The 8,778-nt window shown below is 44.0% G+C and overlaps 1 non-coding gene across 1 annotated transcript; it reads left to right on the top strand.

The window, feature by feature from the left end:
- The first annotated feature begins 942 nt into the window (after window positions 1–942).
- On the top strand, window positions 943–1,025 carry trnal-caa. Its single transcript has one exon. It is a non-coding gene; the product is annotated as a tRNA-Leu (tRNA).
- The last annotated feature ends 7,753 nt before the right edge of the window (window positions 1,026–8,778 follow it).

The raw sequence follows: 8,778 nt of genomic DNA, 5'->3' as shown, positions 1-8,778 counted from the left end.
CTCGCCAGCGCTCGACAATTATCTGGTTCGTGGACGCTCGTCTTCCTCACGTCTTCAGCCTGATCATTTACTTTCTCTGAGACGTGGATTCCTGCTGTAAAATCCAACACATCAGCCGGCGTGTCACAGGTTGATAGAGGATATAGATATAGATATATATATATATATATTTAAAGATATATACATCTCTATGGCACAAAGCCCAGACTTACTATTGATGTTTGAAGCTTTTAGTGATGCAGCTAATAAAAGCTTAATGATTTGTGTGTTTGTGGCTTTTTAATGCTTATTCTGCCGGGAATGTGTTTCCCAGACATCAGGGTTCGGGTCCAGGCAGTTTTGTCGTCACATCAACGTTTACTGACCTTTGTTACCGTAAAAAATAAAACCGACCTTTTTAAAACATCCCCATTAACCTCGAACGGGCCCTGGTCGTTACGCTACAGACCCCAGGGCACAGACGTGTGATGGGCTCCCGGGCAAGTTTCCTTTTTTATTTATTTATTAATAAATCAGGCGCAGCATTCAGGGCATGTACAGAATAAATTTGACTCCTTGTGGAGAGCACTGTGCGTCATTGGGAAATGAAAAGAAACCATTAAAATACAACTTGACTAAAAGGCTCAAAGCTTCTTATATTACATGGAAAATAAAGCAGCCGGGGCTTTTAAATACCTGACTGTCTGTCTCCTGTGCTCCTCCATCGTCCCCAGGGGTTTGTCTCAGAGTCTGTCTGACTGACGATCTCCTCCTGTCTCCTTTCTCTCCATCACTCTCCTCCTTCCTCCTGGTCTGGTTAGGAAAAGATGCAAATGACAAAAGTCAAAGTGAGTCCAACCTGATCTCCAATTCTGTGATGTGATGATTCTGTATTTTAAAAACCCAATAAAATACAAGATCAGGAACATTTTTTTTATTCGCTTCTGAAAACAGACTAGAATCACCAGGATGGCCGAGTGGTTAAGGCGTTGCACTCAAGATGCAATGGACTCAAGTCCTCGTGGGTTCAAATCCCACTCCTGGTAGAGATGGATGTACTTGTATGAGCCTAGAACAGGACTGTAGCTTCTAAAGTGGATGAAAATACAATGTGCTGCCCCTGACTCTACAGTGAGGACAGGATTTCTAGGATGTCAAAAACATTACCCTTGTAATTCATCACAACAGACACACTTTTCTCCAGCTGTTGGAGAGCTCGCAGCTTTTCTTATGTTTTTAAGTTAGAAAACCATGAACAAGTTGATTTCTCTCTCTTGAACAAAGCAGCGAAAGACATTCAGAATGTGAATAATGTAGCACAGTCTTATGAATATGTTTGTGATTTGAGGGTTGCCAGGTCTGAAGATCATTAATGAGGGAGCGCGACCTTCCCAAGGTTCAAGGTCGAGCCTGGACACTTGTTTCTTAGTTCCGCTGCTGAACTTGTCCTCAGGGTGTGGTGGTGCAGAGGGAGAAGACGGCAGCATCTAGACGACCTTGTATTTCATCCCGCTGAACATTTTTCCTTTAGTCCAAATTGTTTTAATGTGAATTTTGATGTCAATTCATTGGCCTTTATCGTTGCAGCTTGAAACGTCCTGGTCCCAAGATGCCCATTGACGTAAAATGTGCAAATTCAAAACACACAATGACGTCCTTGTGAATTTAATCCTTTTGTTTCCGCTTGTGACAAAAAAAAAATTCTAAACTGCTTTGTAAATGAATTAAAGATTAAAAAACCTAATTTACTTGTTTTTTTGGTACCTTGGTGTCTGCTTGAATCTCAGTGAAAAACGCTTCCGAGGTTATAATGGCTCCATTCAGGACATCGCCGACCTCAAAAAGACGGTATAGAAATTCACCTCTTTCAAACTGCTTTCAGGTGCAGTAATGGATTTTCAGCCGAGAGCAAGAGAGGCAGAGAAATAAAGCCACAGCGAACAGAGTGCAAGGTAATGAGAGACAGACACAGAAAGAAGAGAAAGACGGAGGGAGACGTTTGGACGATTCAGGCAAATTCCCAGTAGCGTATTCCAACATGGACAAGATGAAAGGGCGGCAGAGAGAGAGAAGATGGAGGGAGAAGAATACGGGTCGTCTCTGTGTGACACACCAGCCTTCAAGGTGTCTGCGTGGGGACAAAGGACGGAGCAGACAGGACACTGGAGCTGTGTGTTCAGCAGGTAAATGAGGGACCCCTCAGGGAGATCAGACACAAACAGCTCATCTATTCCCTCTCTGACTGCTATCAAGGTCAAATCTCACCCCGTCCCGTCCTCAGAGACTCTTCTGATGAGCTGCTGACGAGCCCACGAGCAAGGCAGTCATTGTGTCGGAGCACAAGGACCTGAGATCCGACCCCAGTCGACAACAGACTGCATTCAGCAGGCAGGACAATAACCAGCGAACAAACTGTGAGGTCATTCTCGACCAATAGGAGACAAAACGTATAAGTTTAAAGTTCAATTTAGAAGTTTTTAGTGGCTTTCAACCAGATGTCATGTCTTCTAACTTCAGATCATGTGTGTTTCTGTGAGATATACAATATATTCCATCATTTATTATTATTTAGTGCCTATTCATTTAGCTTCTAACTTATTTTTACAAGCATTGGGGATCTGCCGATTCCCAGAAAAATACCAAATTGATTAAGTAACCTCAGGTGTAACTTTCTCTTATGTGTAATTTTCATTTTTGTTTTCTTGCTCCCGTTTTATCTAAAAGTCATTTTAACATTTTATCCAAGTCATATATTATATATTATATATAGATAATTGATAATTGATTTACATTTCTGAGCTCAGTAATGATGAGTGATGTCAAAGCTCAACAGCCTTTAAAGGTCATAGTGTTTGACGACCACACAAATCTTTGTTTTTGTTGAATTCCAGACGATGATCCAAAAAAACGTTTAACAGTCGTCGGTTTCTTTCAAACAGACGAGTCAGTGTCGTTTGGACGATCGGCTCAATCACAGCTTTGATCAACCTTCACCCAGAAGCTGAAATGTGCTAAATGTCTGACTCAGAGAGCGTCTGAGTCACTGGAGGGGATTCTTTCCATAAGAGTCTGTGATAGGGGAAGATTTCCTCTCATCATCATCATCATCATCATCATCATTTCCACACACACAGATGTCACTGCAGCCCTCGATTATGGCTGTGAAATGGAATGTAACAGAGTCAGACTGTGAAATGTCCTTTCTACACAGAGCTCGGCTACATCGTGATGATTCACACCTTCACCACGGCCGCGTTTCTCTCACACAAACTTTTATCACTTTAGACTCACAGTGCCCACAGTGTCCGTTTTAATGCTTTTCAGCTTTTTGGAGGTGAGCTAATATACCAGGGCTCTTGGAAGAGGAAATCCTTCTCTCCAGAAAACATAACATAAAATTCTCAGAGGATGTATTCACCTGATATCTTGTTACACCGGATGAACTGTGGGAGATTAAAAGAGTAAAACACGAGGGTGAAACAACCTGCATCGTGACGAGACATGTACGAAAAGCCCAAACTAGGAACTAAAACCAAAAAGAGAAACTTTTATCCTCCGCAGTCGGCAGGTGATTAGAATAAATCGAATGTTTGTTTGGTTTCCATGGAGACGTGCAGGATGCCTGTTGTGTTTAATTTAGTGGCAAATTCTGACATTTTCCCTGTGGAGACGTGAACACACAGAAAAACATGATGACCTCTGTTTCATATTTGCATCTCAAACACAGCCGGCGCGCACACACACACGTGCACACAAACACACACACACACACACACACACACACGCATGCACGGCTCTGTGGGAGTAGATTTGATTCAGGCTTAATTAATGATTTGATAAGTGCTGGGCGGTTGAAAGGAGCACGGGGGAATGGAGCCAATCAGATGTTAACAAGTGATGAGTTTATCCACCTGCTACACGTTGACCTAAGAACACAAGGCCCCCGGCTGCTGGCTGTCGGCAGGGAGGCTTAAAACAATCCTGGATCCAACCCGTTGCATCACCTTTTCTGCTAATGATGCTGTTCAACTGTCCTCTCGACAGATCCCCAACATTACTAACGTCTTCTATCACCCACACAAGAGTCAAACTGTAGCGAGAGAGTCTAAGGATCAGTGGAGTTCTCCAAACAAACCCCAAACAAATATAGCAAAGGAATCCAAAAGATGGACGGAGATAACAGCTGCTACTACAAGTTCCCTCTTTACAAAAAATGGCCCCAATGCGCCGTCGAGAGAGGATACGAGGAACCGTATGTATCACGATGTGGAGATGTAATGACGTCTGTTGGGATGTGAGAGTTTGGTCACATCACACAGCCCCAACCAGGCTGCAGCTGTTTCCTGCTCCGAGCTGCCGGCGCCGTCGGTAAAGAAACCAGACGATCACAGACACATAACGAACACGGCCGAGAGGAGAAATTAAACATGTAACTGAGCCAGGTGCCGAACGAGCGACAGAATCAAATGTGCCGCGAGGTTTCGTGGAATTAGACGGAGCGACGAGAGGAGACGGTGGAGCTGAGTGACGAATCAAACGGAATCCAGGGGAGAATTAGTCCGACTCATTTGAATTGAGCGCAGATTTCTCTTCATCTGCTCCGGTGGTTCATCAGCTTTGATGACACAATGCAGAGACACTTTGATATTTAATCTCCATATTCAGTTGACTCCGAGTTGTACGGTGTTCACTGCAGAGCCGCCCTTCTGTCTCTGATGACCTTGTTTTCTCTAAACTCAGAGTCAGAGGTCTTGAGTTCAGAGGTATCTTCATCTAAATAATGTCATGAATCAGGTCCCAGAGGAGAAGAACCACTAGTGACCTTTATAATGAGAGGCCTGGAGTCCTCACCTCCTGCTGTGCACTCTTCCCCTTCACTGTTTGTCCTTTTGTCTTCCGCTCTCACTTTCCTTTTTCAACAGATTTTATTTTTCTGCGTCCTCCAGCCGCTCCGCAGCCTCCCCTCCCTTTTTTCTTTTCATGCTCCTTAATTATTTTTTTATGAGTAAATCTGCTTTGGGGGGGAAATTGAAAGATTGAGAACAAAATCGGCCTCAAAGGAGAATAAAGAACGTCTTTTTCTCCTCCATTAAAACCGCTAAGTGGCTGCTTTCATCCAAAGTTTCTCTGCATACTGGGAGTGTATACATTTTGTAGAACATGTATTCCCAGCAGGATATAACCCCCCCCCCCCAGCAGACTGCCTCTCTCAACACACTGAACTTCTAAGAGTCTGTGTGGCTGCTCAGCTTCCTGGCTGTGGGACGTCGGGTAACCGCAGTCAAGGATAAAGAAATTATTTCATATACTAAGAAGATAATGCTTGTACCATGAAGCAGGAAGTTACTCTCTTTAAAAGTTAATAATCAGACTTTAATAAATGAATAAGATAAAATAAACTGTCGTTGGTTGAGTCTGAAGGTTGACTTGTATTTTTGAAGACTTGCACGGTCACACAGTCATGAATACAAAGTGAATATCGTGGGTCAAAGTTCACCAAACTTTGATTTGCTTTGACAAGGGAAGGGATATTTTATTTGCCTGCTCACAATCCACAGACTGGAAGTGAGAGGGAGGTGAAGGTTCGCTGCTGCTGCATGTGCGTATGAGTGACTCGTCCCTTAGTCCTTTTGCACGGCTCATTATCTGCAATGATCAGATTTATTTGATGAATACAGTTTTTCTTGACTTTTAAAAGTCAAAACCAACAAACCAACAAACCAACCAACACACAAACGGACCTGATTGGTCGAGGTCACAAGTCGCATGAACCCTCAGTGCACAAGAGCCACATCTTTGTGAATTTGACTTCTCATTGCAAGCAGCTTACCTGTCTGCTCAGTTAGTCACAAACCAGTCAAACAGGAAGAAGATGAAAAACCTGCCCCACACCAGTTCCACCAGAGCCACCAGCACGTTAGTCCTGCTGCTGCTGGAGTCTTTGTCCTGAATGTTTACTGTTTGTGTGTGAGAGCATCTGCCTGGAGCTGCTCACGTCCTTCAGCTGATTCCATCGCTGGTCACCGAGCGCTCCACAGTAACTCTCCATCAGCAGGGGAAACTACCATTAAACAGATGTTGTGCACAGATGTGCTGAACCAACTCTAAATCCACTCAGCGTGCAGCCTGCGCCGGGTCTATGTTCAACACTCTACAGCTTCAAGTGATTGACCTTATACCTCATTTATTCATAAGTTACTGGAAACTTTATTCATATATGCTGATTACTGCACTTTACTGTGGAACAATATGGTATTTAGCATTTTCCGAGGATTCTCTGGACACTGATTAAAAGACACAAGCATTTAGACGGAATAAATTCACCAACATAACGAATTTACAAAGTTCTTTCCAGGAAACTTATTCTGAATTTATAATAAATATATTTATTAAGTCAGCCCTAAAGTAAATTATTTCAAATAATGGGATCCAAGGTGTTGCAATTAGATCCATTTCAATACATTTTAAAGTACACATTTAAAAATGCATCTGTCTTTCCACACCGGTCCACGAGCCTTTGTCATTTTTTGTATGTTCTTTATGTTATAAAAAGGCAAACGACTGTGTTACCACATAACATTATACAGACATTATGTAATACATGCATGATTGTCCATTGGCGTGAACAGCCACACGCCTCAGGCTCCCTCCAGGCCGACAGCAGGTCTGAGTTACCCCCCCTCCCTCTGTTCTCCTGAGCCACAGACTCGGTTTCCCTCTGCCGCAGATGAAAAAAGGAGAAACTGCTTCGGACTACGACTAAAAGTTCTGAAAGTGCACCGGATATAGATGAAAGTGGTCCTCTGCTCGGAGTATTTGTCTAATTATCCGGAGTCACAGTGACGCAGAGCTCACATGGATGCAAAGTGACTCTCAGGAGATTCTAAATCCCATCAGCTTCTCTGTCCTCAGAGCTCATCTCGTCTGCTGGAGACACTGCAACGCGGGGACAAGCCAAGGACGCCCGTCCACGTCGGCAAGTCACCAACAGAGTCCGACTCCCACCGGACAGAAACACCTCCTGTTGTTGTTGCCGTGTTGAAGTGACCTTGGACTTGTTGTGCAGGAAGAATCGGGAACAAAGCTTATGAAGAGTCACATTCAGCTGCAGGAGACGTGAAGTCCTCGGAGAGACAGACGTCCACAATCTGGAGATTCTTTCACATTCAGCAGTCTGGTGCACATTGAGAAGTGTATAAAACGTATATTAATATACATGGCAGGTCACCACAGTCGAGATAAATGGGAAACACTGAATAAGTTCATTAGAAGTGACATCAGGTGAATGTGTGGTTGAGAGCTATAAGAACGATAAACCCATTTACCATCTATACAGCTTCTGGTTTACAAGAGGGGGATGGACACACTGGACCGGTCAGGACCATATCAACAACCGTCCATGTTCACATTGTCCAACGGGCTCCAATGAGCCTGAGCTGCATGTCTTTGGACTGTGGGAGGAAGACGGAGTCCCCAACGCAATTACTGGGAGAACGTGGGAGCTTCACATAGAAAGACCCTCCCTCTTGTGAAGAGACACTTCTAAAACACACACAGGAAAACATGTCCCAGCCTCGACTCCTGCATTCAGCTTGTGGCCCACTTACAAACCCTGACAGATCATTTATAATTTATAAATTGCAGCTAAGTAAGTCGTATTGACACTCATTCATTTCCTCTATATCACCACAGCACTGACGATTGCAGAATAGAATAAACTCTTTGATATTAATGCAAATGCTTTAACGCAGAATTGCTTTAACATGAAAGTGAAAACGAAGTGACTGTAAAAGCATAAAGGAATTGCCTCTGCCTCATTTTGCGACCGTCCTGAGGAGTAATTATAATCTTCAGTCCGAGTGGCTCAGAGTCATCAGGCCGCTCGGCCCCGCTCACTGCGCCTGAGCAAACAGAGAGGAAACCATTTAGGGAGCAGGACTTTCTCTTAAAACCACTGATTAAAGCAGACTGGGGTTTAAAAAAAACATGACTGAATGCATAAAGAGCTCAGAAAGCAACTGTGTGAGGATTTCTTGGCTCACTGGATTAACAGACCTTGAATTATGTATAACTGACTTGTTATTCTTCTAAACTCATTCATCTTGCGGTTAAAAAAAAGGTAAATCATCAAGAGTTAAATTCAGGAGGAAGAAACTGTGGATCGACCGGAGGTTCAATTACTTCTTTGTTGGAGGTAATTGCTCCGTCTTCCATTCTGTAAATGACACATTCAACAAATGTGTTTTCCTGGTTTGTTCCTCGGCTCCTGTTGCACAGTCAGTGTCTCAGCCTGTGAGAAAGGTTCAGAGTCTCAGAGGGACCAACAGGTGGAGCAGCTCCTCTACGCTCAGTGGTTTTATTTCCACTGGGACCATCTCCACCCAGAGTCCTTCTCCCTCAGCACTGGGAGCTGCTGCAGATAAGACATGAGGACACTGAGGTGTTGATGTCCGTCTCCGTCCGCTGCTCCTGTCTTCTCTTCACGTGCTGCCACATCTGGTCGGCGCAGAGACAAAGAGGCAAAACTAATGCGACCAATAAAACCAGTGTGAGCCAACACTTCCTGTCTGACGGCCTCCTGATAGAATCCAGCAGAGACCGGACTCTTCCAGAGGTTTATCAGCAGCAAGCAGCAGCGCAGCTTCACCACAATCTACAATGGGAACGATTACTGGAAACAGCTCCTGGTAATTTACATAACTCCCAGTGACTGTCTGTCTGTGTCTCCATCAGCGTCTCTGCTCCTCTTTTCATGTTCCTCTCTCGATCCTGCAGCTTTATCCTCGGCTCCAGAGTTAA

This window comes from Hippoglossus stenolepis, chromosome 11, assembly GCF_022539355.2.
Source record: "Hippoglossus stenolepis isolate QCI-W04-F060 chromosome 11, HSTE1.2, whole genome shotgun sequence".
NCBI lineage: Eukaryota > Metazoa > Chordata > Actinopteri > Pleuronectiformes > Pleuronectidae > Hippoglossus > Hippoglossus stenolepis.
Note: the sequence above shows the minus strand (reverse complement) of the source record. Positions and strands in the feature narration are given on the sequence as shown.